The following is an 11,920-nucleotide window of genomic DNA, read 5'->3' as shown; positions in this document are numbered from 1 at the left end:
AAAAATTGGATACTCCAAATATAAATTAATCATATATGTAGTAGATCTTAAATTTATTAAAACCTATAACTTATATTAAAAATGCAGTGAATCATGTAATAATTTCTAACAGAGAAGAGAGAAATATTTTATTAAATTTGCATATATTTGAACTCACTTATTTAAGTAAAGATGGTGTTCTTTAGAGTGAATCATATTCATATTTTATATTTTATAACTAATTTCGTGTTTAGCTTTGAATACATTTAAAAAAAAAATTATCACAAAACATGGTAAATAACTAAATCAAAAACTAACTATCCAAGTAAACAAAATTTAATACTTCAAATTGTATTGACATGGTGTGTTTCAGGATTTTCTTTTATGAATCTTTGGTAATTTTATATGGAACGTTACATGTATCAATTTTACCTTTTTAGTCCATTAATTTTTTTTTTCAACAGTCCTAAATCAAATATTTTAATTTACGTTTTTTTACCTATGCATGGTTATTGGCGTATTTATTAATTTCTTTTAGTGATATGTGATGATACGCTGAAAAGTCAAGAAAAATGAATAATCATAAAATTTTTATTAAATAAAATTCTAGTTAACAATTGGTCAAGACAAAAGTTCTAAAATTATTTATTAAACTGAAACTATTAGAAATATACAGAATACAAAAAAATCATTTCATTTTGTGTTCCACTAAAAGAAAATACAAAAATGTTATATTCATTGAGACAACAGAATAACCCATGTGCAGCCAATGGCGGACGTAGGAAGGGACAGAATAACCCATGTGCAACCATTTTTTTTTAATTTTTTTTCTATATATTTAAAAAATAATTTTTATAAATTATTATTTTATTTATATTAATTGATTTTTATTTTATTTTATTTTCTATATATTTTAAAAAAATATTTATATATTGTTACTTTATTTATATATTATTACTTATTTATATATTATTATCTTAATTTAGTTTGAAAAATCTTTTTTAAAATTTAAAAATTATGTTTTTTTTTTCTAATATAATTTTTAAAAATTTTTTATTTGGTTTCTTTCTTCCGTGCCTTCATCTCTTTCTCCCATTTTATTTTCATCTCAATTTTCACCATCAATTTCTTATTATTTTCAAAATCAAATTGCACTACGACAAAATTAAAGAGTTAAGAAACATTTTGGACCGAACAATTTCTTCTTTTGAGTAAGTTCATTTTTTCCTTTTTATTTTTGAAGCAATATATTTCTCTCTTGTATGTGATTTTTCTACGCTCTAGGTATATCTCTATCTGTTAGAGATCATAAAATCATGCTTTAATTATTGATCAAACTCTTCTTTATGTAGATAGAATTATTTTAGGCTTTGAAGTTGTGTAAGGGAAGAATAAGATTAGGAATCTACTCTAAGGTAAGGGAAACTAATCATTTAGAAGTTATTAATTTTCTTAAAATATTGAGTCTTACTTTTAAGATTTAATTATTCATAATTTTATCTTTTTGTAAATAGGTAAGAGGTGAAAATTTTATATTAGAAAAATTATGATAAAGAGTAAAAGAATTGATTTTTTCTTCAAGAGGAAGGCTTGTGATGAAGATGAAAAAAATGCATCTGTCATCTAAAATTGAGAAACTTCATGAGAATCCAAATATTGAAGAAAACGAAAAATAACTCTCTAAGGTTCCTAAAGTTACATATAATGAATTTGAAAATAGGTGATCCGGGAAAGCGTCTTCAAATTTGACAATACCCACCAAATTAATTTGATGAGGTACGAAAGACTTATTCAAAATGGGATCCATATCAAATGTGTTTAGAAAATTATCCATTGTTATATATATTGTTTAGATTCTATTGTCATGAGTGCTTATTTTGAATAAAAAAAATAATGTAAAGAAATTGATTTTTTTTAATTAAAAGAAATTATTATTTTTTAATTAAAAAAAATTTATATATAACAAATATAATTTGCCCCCATAGAATTTTTGGTCAAGTTCCGCCACTGTGCAGCCTCGATAAAAAGCACCATCAGAGAAAGATTTCCACCAAAACCTAAAAAACAATAAATTTATATCATGTTAATAATAATGTTACCAACATATTATTATTATATAAATTTACAAAAGGTCTCATAAATACAATACCAATACTCCATCACCTTGAGGAATGTAAAGTATCTGAAACTACAAGAACAATCCACTTAAATTTAAGAAAAGAACTCACATTGAGGAAATATATTTTGATATCTCTGCAGGACTATAAACAGACCAGCTTTCTTCAGGTGAAGTTGCAGTTTCATCTTCTATTTTGATGTCTGAATGTTGCTTTCGTTTAGAAAACTTGCTAAAGCCTAAGTCAAATAATGTATCATTGATCACAAAAATGAGCTCATGAATTTTGTGCTCTTTAACCTGAGCATGTCAGCGTGTGCTTCATCAACCTCGGTTCTTATTTTTTTCCTCCATTGGAAAGGGAGACACAGTTGAAGAAACAACTTTTGCCTTCTCATTCCGCAACTTCCGTTCAACACACTTTATCTGTACACAACATCATGCACACAAAATTATTATGAACACACCGTAACAGTAACAGCAATAGTAATCCATATAAAAAAACCATAACACCTTCTTTTCTATTACCTTTTCCTTAGTTGCATCAATCTTAAGTTTTGCTTCTTTCACTCCTTTTGCATATCTTGAGTTTTCATCTTTAATATATCTCCTCAGTTTCCTGGACATATTAAGCAAGTTTCCAACCACTTTAAATGTCATCCATACGAAAACATTAATTCAAATATCTAAAAGAAATTAATTACTGGAAAAAAAACCGAAACAAGAATTTAAAGGGATAACTCACTCCTTTCCTGATTCGCTTAGGATCAAAGCCAAGAGTCTACTGTGAAATTCAATCAGCAAGGAGTTATGTCCTTTACTAACCAATTCTTTTAACATGGCTTCCGGTTCTCCTTCCTTGAGATCAAGAGCCTGATTAAAATTACACACAAGAATAACAGTGAAGAAACACGATAAGAATAACATTGAAGAAACACGATAAATATATTATGAATGGCTGCGACACTATAACTTTAAAGCAAGAATTACGCTGGAACAATAATACCATTTCAGCATTCTCCCCATACCTAAATCACCATAGCAAAATCCTCATCAAACAAAACATATACAGATATGCAAGTACTGACTGTATTCGTATACTCTCTCATTCTTTCATTTTGTACCAAGGATATCTCACCTGACAATTTGGAACATTTCCCATTTAAAAAAATCAATATTAGTCATCGTTTTTAGAATATTAGTCATATTTTTGTGATTTCTTTGTATACTCGTTGCAAAATTAAAAAAGGCTTTGCCATAAACATGCCCAAAAACAAGGCCTTGAGCTCCTCTATGTCCTTCCACTGTTCCCACATCTTCATATATATCTTTGATATGCTGCATATCACACTTTTATGAAAGAAGGATAGAATAATTTTGAAAGTTACAAACATCTAAAATAAAAAGAAAACCTAAACTTTATAATCCAGACTGACCTGGTCAAGAGGCACTTGTTGCAGAACTTAATTGGACAACGTTTCCCTTTCTTGAAGTTCTTGCATGTTACAGCAAAATTTTCCTCTTTTTGCCGGCACTACAGTGGAAAACCAACGAAACAAAAGTGTTATCATCCAAATGCACCACAAAATCAAGAAACACCAACAAAGAGTAATCGGGTAATCACCACACTCCAACATGCATAATGAAAAATTGAACGTCACAAAAGTAAAAATAAAAAATGAATAAAGTACTTGATGACAAGATTTTCCGGTTCCCTTTTGAAGAACTGGCCACAGCATCCTCAAAGTTCAATCTACCGTCCATTTGGAGTAGGAGAACGGAATTCCCTGGTTGAAGGTGAGTTGAAGGGAGTAGCAAAAAGGAAAGAAGTCTGGTGGTGATATGAACACAGTAACCTAGAGTTCGAGGACAAGGCACTTTCAGTCTCTCTATATATAATAAAAAGAAACTTTATTAATTGCAGTAATAAACGTATTAATTTACTTTTATCAATCTATAAATGTATTAAAGCTAAACCTAAACAAGTTTCAGAAGATGTTGTTCTATTTTACTAAAAGTAGTTTACTATATGCCAAGTGGATTACAATAGAAATTTAAATGCCGATCTAAATGCAACTGGAAATAATTAAACAAGGAATTAGCCGTAGCTTTATATTCCAAAACCAACACACATACTATGATGCCCAAAAAAGCCTGAGAGATACAAACGTGTTTAGTTCAATCTCAAATGCTGAAAAGACAAGCTGGGTGTTCGAGTTTCTTCAAAAAGAAGCTTGAAAAAGCGTACTCATGAATGCTAAGATAAGGATAGAAGTTATAAGCTTAAGACGAGGTCAAAGTCCATAATATATCACCAAATGAACATAAATGTAGTTTTAAATTAAATAAATAATAAAAAATGAGTAAAAACAGACCAGGGAACATAACGTGGTTAAAACAGCTCATAATACAGAGAGAGATGATAGTGTGTGCACAACGGAAGAGATGAACCAGCAACATATATTTATGAATCCTAGTCTACTAATTTACTAATTATTTGTTTAAATTAAAATTAGATAAATTACACTATTTCTTTTTCCTAATCCCCGGATCATAAAATAAGTAATGAAAAACATAGTTAGCTATGATGAGACATGAGTAAAAGTACTCCCAATTGGTTAGGTAATGCAAAATTGACAAGCACACTTGTACAAGAATCAATTGTAGGACAGGAGTACTTCTATTGGTATTTCTCATCACTTAAGCAGGACAGATAAAATGATGTCTCCGAACTGAAGAATATAACACAGACTACTTTAGAAGAATGATTAAATTCCATTATCAACAAGTGCATGTAGTGGCAATCTAATTGTTTAACCAATGCTGCCAGAGCGGATGAAGATTGTTGATAGTATCTGTAGTATGAACATGGATTGACATGCATTCCGCTAATAGTTTAAGTTTATGTTATGGTTGATTAATGACAAATATATCATTATGTGTTAGAAGGATTCATTTTTGCCCATGTTCAGAACCAAATCACCCCAAATTTAAGTTCGAAATTGGTTGAAGTACTTTGTTATGTTTCATTTCAAACACAACCATAGAACAGAGAAAAAGAAATGTTACTTTTATGTTTCATGTAATTCCTAAAAGTATGAAAATGGAGTAATAATATACAAAAAATAAAATAAAAAGCACCTAATTGACTATTCACTAATTCAAATAACATACAGGGTCATATAAGAATATTTGTTTCCATGTCTCATCCAAATGCTGCTCATCTCCATATCAATATATGGTAAAATCACTCTTCACCTGTAAAAGCACAGGACGACAACACATGATAGATTTAATGTTCAAAGCCACCTAGGTTGGACAGACAAGCAGTGAGTATAATTGAGTGCTTTAGAGGCAAAACTTGAACTAATGTTAATAGAAAACAAAACAAATTGAAAAGTATGGATTGACTTTATATTGAATGCATAAAATGACCATTCATAGGAATGAACTATTTGCTTGGCAGACGTACACCTATTTGTCGTCTACAATTTTGGCATCATCCATGGACACTACACAAAATGAACTCTGTACTATATAAGGTTTGTTTAACCAATATATTAGTTCAGAATAAAAAAGATAATGTAGCAGAAACAATTAACAAATAAGTTTAATCTTGTTAAAATCCTGCAACTAAGTTGATATTTCATATCGGTTTGACTCTTGCATAGCAGCCAATTCAACTACTAAGCTTTTTAGACTATACATCCACCAAATGACCATTTTAGATAACACATTATGAGTAATTTAAATTGAAACCAACAATGACAGTAAGAATTAATCACCATGAGATTACCTGTTTAAGAATTGGAGTTGCACATGTTTCCCTCAAGCTTTGAGCATCTGAATATATATGTGAAGCGTGCTGGCATGAGTTTTGAATACTGCAAAAAAGATAGAGTATTAACAATACAGAGAGTACTTGACCCACAGGACCATTCAATCAACACATCAATGCACAAAGAGAAACATGAAACAACTGTTAAGACTAAAACAATCTAGTCTCATACCGTTTAAACATAGTATGTGACATTTACATTACGTTGCGGTAATAACATTCGAGATTAAGTTTTGAAACCACATATCCTCTTGTTTGAACATATGCTTTGGAGCTTGCTAAATCAATTAAAAAACTTGATGACTTTATATTATCTAACCTTCTATAATACAAAAACAGCATGTAATCTAGGGTATATAATTTGTTTTTATCAATAAAGTATTATCCAGAATAAGATAAATATTTTTACTTGCTTTAATAAAAGTTTGTAAACGGCAATAATATAACACGTAAAAGGAAAAACATTACACGTTATCCCTAAGACACGTACCTTTAATTTCCTTTTTGATGTGTGCAGCACATATCAACAAACCAGAGATACACATAAGCAGTCTAACAAGAAAGAATAAAATCTATTTGGAAAATAGATTTTACAAGAATATGAAAGATTACAAGAAGATCTGCTTCAACTTTCTAACAATCAAATATTTGTTTCAGTACCCATTATCAAATGTCTTACCATGAACACATTCTTGAAGCCTAAAAAATACAAACAACATCGAAACAACAAAAACACATTCTTATAACTAATACTTGGTGTCAAAGAAAGCCAAAAGAAGCTTAGTGTCAGAGAATACTTGGTCTTCTTAGTCTCCAGGAGAGATTAGGAGGATTTGTCAGGAGTGAGTGACATTATGTCCTCACATAAGTCAAAAGTCATAAAAGGAGATTTCGCTGCTCTTCTATTATACTTGTAAACAGTATATGTGGATAAAATTTTTACACTTCAGTTTTGTGAAAATCATTTTATCAAAAGTCTTTTAAGAGCATGAACTTTCTTACATTACTGTCAACCCTCCCCTTCTAGTGTTGATCTATTTTTCAGTAAGAACATAACATTAGGAAAGGGCCCAAACATGGCTCTGTTGCACAATCTTGTCATGATGATTATCTATTCAGTAAATTTTGTTGCAAGATGGAAGTCATATATTAACATAACTCACCATTTGGATCCACGGAGAAGATTAAAATATGCAGCAAAAAAACTGTAGCTGTACGGAACAAAAAGATCAGTGCTTAATGTATTACATCTCAAGCTATAAAAAATTAAGAGTCCAACACCTAATTAACCACATCAAATAAATCCTGCAATCCTTAATAATATTCTAAAAATAAATAACCCATCAACCAGTTACAAAAATTTATTCTGTGAAGCCAAGGACAATCATGTAAAGGGATGAATTAACAAGCTGAGATGAGAGATATAGACCAGAACTTATATAATAGTTCCCTCAAAGAGTAGGGAGAGGTTACAAACAAATCAACAATGCACCACAATATTTCATTTGAGCCAAGAGAGATTGGAAGAAATCACATTTACAACTTTGTAAATCTACTCATTTCACAGGAAGCATAGTAATTTTCAAAGTATCTACTGAAGCCAATAACCTTTTCCATAAAGGTAAACATTAAGGTTGTTTGTTCTGAGAAAATCATCTTTATTGTTATTTCTCCCAGACAAAAAATTCAGATATATACAGTTCGTTTCTTACTTTCACCTATACTGTTTCTTATACAAACAGATCTCATAAAAAAAAAAGGAAGTAAAAATACACAATACTTTCGTAATTATTTGTGGAAACAGGAACTTAAAAAACTTCTCAGATTTGACATATCCAAAACACATACAACACGGTCAGGTGTTCCATTGGCTTCCCTTAAATGTGTGAACTCTTTTAACCCACTGCTTCCTTTGAATCAGACTTTCAACCTATCAAAGGTAGGCAGACAATATGGAACTTTACAACATTCATCTCCACAGAGGGATGTCTCGGTAAACTAGGCAATATCCTACTAGAGTAAGCAATATTCCATTCTAAAACAAATTGGTATTTACCAAAGAAGTTTTCCCAACATATATATAAGTTGCACTCAAAGACTTGATGTATACAAAGTGGAACTTCTAAATGTTTCTCATATAATTTGCACTGTTAGCTTTTATAGAAGTCTTTTCATTTAATGTTGTCAAGAAGTGAAGTTATAAGTAGACTTTAGTATATTGGAGAAACTCAATTAATTTTAACAGTTTTCTTCCATTATAAGTATTTAAGACTGAAATTTATTCAAACACCACCAAAGTATTTATAAGTGTTTATAATGAAAGCATTCATGCATAAGTTATTTCTATTATTGAAAATAAATAAAAAAGAGAGTGTTGCAAACACCACCAAAGTATTTATAAGTGTTTATGATGAAAGCATTCATGCATAAGCTATTTCTATTATTGAAAATAAATTAGAAAGAAAGTGTTGCATTCAGGATGTAAGTTTAAGGGTTTTTTTTTCAAAAGTAGGCAAATAAGTTGGCCTAATTACAGTATTAGGCAGAATTTTAAAAAATTATCATAGTAGGCAAAACGTGTGGGGGCTGAATGTTTTCTGGTGAAGAAATCGTTATGCCCCTTGCGTTTTTGAGTCAAATACAGTCAATGAATGAAATCGTGCAGGGGGTGGACGATTTTAACAAAGAAATCGTGGGGGTCAGGCCGTTTTCATAGAGAAAACGTGAAGGGGGTTGACATTTTCAAAGAGAAAACGTGTCAGGGGTGCACGTTTTCATATTTTTTGTTTTTTTTTTCTTTGCGCACCCCCCATCCATCTTTCTACGTTCTGGAACCTCTTATTCTCTTGTTTTTTATGCAATATGAACATGCTTTTAAGTGGTTATATATTGAACACACCACCATTTGTTCTCCTACCAAATTTTCTCTGCATCCACCGCTTGTTTCACATCTCAAATTTGTTACAATACATTTCCATACCAACGTGTCCATAATGAGTTCATGGAATTATGGAGGATCTCAAGAAAGATTTCATTAATTTGGGTACGACATTTTCCTAATCTTACATTCCACATGCACAAAATTTTTCCTTCAAACAAAATATTATTTCATTTAATTTTATATTTTTTTTACAGCTTACTAAGTAAAACAACCTACAGTGCAAGCAAAACCTTTAGCTATGAAGTCCCAATTTCCGCAAGCAGTGGTGTGTTCAATATATAACCACTTGAAAGCATGTTCATATTGTATAAAAAACAAAAGAAGAGGATCCGGAACGTAGAAAGATGGATGGGGTGCTCAAAGAAAAAAAAAAACAAAAAGGATGAAAACGTGCACCCCTGGCACGTTTTCTCTTTGAAAATGTCAACCTCCTTCACGTTTTCTCTATGAAAACGGCCTGACCCCCCACGATTTCTTTGTTAAAATCGTTCACCCCTGCACGATTTCATCCATTGACCGTATTTGACTCAAAAACGCATTGGGACATAACGATTTCTTCACCAGAAAACGTTCAGCCCCACACGTTTTGCCTACTTCTGAAAAAACACCAAGTTTAAGTGTAATTTATCTTCATAATTTATTACAAGGAGATAACCTTAAAATAGTTTATTAACCTACTAATAAATTGATTCAAACATGTACACAAATGCAAACAATCTAATTACCAAAAAAATAATATTTGTACCAGAAATGAAAACACCCTTGTATAAGTTGTTTATACGGTGTCAAAATTTAGCTCATTTAAACTTTAAATTATTTTCACAAGTTACAACTAGACAGCTCTTAGGTTAGATCTATATACATTCCATTATTACTTTCATCATTACTATTATTATTAAACTGCAACTCTTATGTGCAAGCATGTTCAAAATGAGGGGGAAAACTACAATTTCCTACAAATTTTATGAAGTATTCTGAGTTGGGAAAGACAACCATGATCTTATAAACTATTACCGGGACTGAGTTAATCAAAACCCTAACAATAAATTACTTCTTTCAAACTCATCCTAGGGCATGGTCTGATCCGGTACATATGTTGAGAAAAGAGGAACAAAACCTGGTTTCCAAAGAGAGAAAAAAAAATACCACTTGAACCAAGCTGAACCGATTTTCCCCACCGTTTGGCACAAATATGAACCCCAGATAGATGGACAAGCAGTGACCGAGTTCAGCGCCGAGTCCTGAGCAAGTTGAATGGTGAAAAAAAGAAAAAAAACCGGTGACCGAAGAAGACAGTGGCTCCATCGGATACTGCAGTGTTGCTTTGTTTACAGTTTCAGCTTTCCTTGTTTCTTATTTGGTTAAATTATATTTTTAGTCCCCATTTTCGTAACAAAATTTGAATTTGGTCCCTTAATTAATTTTTATCTCAATATGGTCCCTATTTTGGGAAATTTGACCCAATCAAGTCCTTTCCGTTAGTGGTGGAGTAACAGTGTTAAATGGGGTGCCACGTGTTAGCTTCTGGATTTTTTGAATTTTTTGAATTTTTTTTGAATTTTTTTTGAATTTTTTATTAATTTTTTTAAAATTTTTTAAAAAATTAAAATTTTGCCACGTGTCAAGCAGACATCGTGCCACGTGGCAGTGACAGTGTCACGTGTCACTATTTGGGAGGTGTCATTTTCTCATTCTCAATTTGGTCCCTGTAGTTTATCTTTTGTCTCAATTTAGTCCCAATTTTTGTAAAAATTATGCAATTTCGTCCCCCTCCAAATTGAAACAAAAATTATAAAATGTTATACAAATATTTTTATTAAATTTGATTTTTTTATTCAAATTGATATTTTTATTATATATTTTCAATAAAACCAAGTTTCTTTAAATTTGTTTCACATTAAATTTTACTTAAAATTGTTTTCAAATTTTAAATTTATTTGTTTTTTATTGTTACATAAACTAGTTAATTTTTCTTAAATTATATAATTGTTATTTTTATACTAACTAAAATATTTGTATAGAAATTATTGAATTTTACACATTTTAAAAATATGCAATTATTTAAAATATAAATTCAAATAAAAAACAATATTAAAGTATAATGTAATAAAATATCAATATAATTTATGAATTTTTTTATTAACATTATTTTCTATTAACAACTTTAAAACAATTTTAAATAAAGTTTAACGTAAAATATAAATTAAAATAAACTTAATCTTGGTAAAAATATTTACTTGAAATATCAATTTTGATAGAAATATTTGTGCATATTTATATAGAAATTAAATTTGGTTTCAATTTGGAGAGGGACAAAATTGCACAATTTTTACAAAAATTGGGACTAAATTGAGACAAAAAATAAAATACAGGGACCAAATTGAGAATGAGAAAATGACACCTCCCAAATAGTGACACGTGGCACTGTCATTGCCACGTGGCACAATGTCCGCTTGACACGTGGCAAAATTTTAATTTTTTAAAAAATTTTAAAAAAATTAATAAAAAATAAAAAAAAATTCAAAAAAAAATTCAAAAAAAAATAAAAAAAATTCAAAAAATCCTGAAGCTGACACGTGGCACCCCATTTAACACCGTTACTCCACCATTAACGGATAGGACTTGATTGGGTCAAATTTCCCAAAATAGGGACCAGATTGAGATAAAAATGAATTGAGGGACCAAATTCAAATTTTGCTACGAAAATGGGGACTAAAAGTATAATTTAACCTTCTTATTTTAAAGAATCGTTATCATACATAACTTTATTATTATTCTTGTAACAAGTTTCAATAAATATATTGAAAGTATCATATCTAATACGAATGAAATATATATTTAATTTTTTTAAGGAATAAAATAAAAGTCATACTTTACGTTTTGTTGTCCTCCATCCATCTTTTATTCTTTATCGGTCTTTCATGACTGTATTTAATTATATTATAAATATAAAATATAAGAGAACTTTATAATAAAGGTACATATGAAATTATATTCAATTTTTGTATTAAAAATTATAATATATCGTGATAATTTTCTTATTTTC

The 11,920-nt window shown here is 29.8% G+C and overlaps 1 pseudogene across 1 annotated transcript; it reads right to left on the bottom strand.

Annotated features, from left to right (window-relative positions):
• Window positions 1-1,723: 1,723 nt before the first annotated feature.
• Window positions 1,724-10,201, bottom strand: LOC114182082 (uncharacterized; annotated as a pseudogene). Its single transcript, XR_014994230.1, has 10 exons — window positions 5,892-10,201; window positions 5,270-5,353; window positions 3,852-3,984; window positions 3,787-3,810; window positions 3,532-3,629; window positions 3,102-3,123; window positions 2,841-3,040; window positions 2,624-2,714; window positions 2,208-2,521; window positions 1,724-2,036 (listed from the first exon to the last, which is right to left on the bottom strand). The product of XR_014994230.1 is annotated as an uncharacterized LOC114182082 (transcript).
• Window positions 10,202-11,920: the final 1,719 nt, after the last annotated feature.

The sequence above is a fragment of the Vigna unguiculata genome, chromosome 4, assembly GCF_037176805.1.
Source record: "Vigna unguiculata cultivar grain cowpea cultivar isolate G323 ecotype 2 chromosome 4, ASM3717680v1, whole genome shotgun sequence".
Lineage (NCBI taxonomy): Eukaryota > Viridiplantae > Streptophyta > Magnoliopsida > Fabales > Fabaceae > Vigna > Vigna unguiculata.
This window is presented reverse-complemented; position numbering and strand designations above follow the sequence as displayed.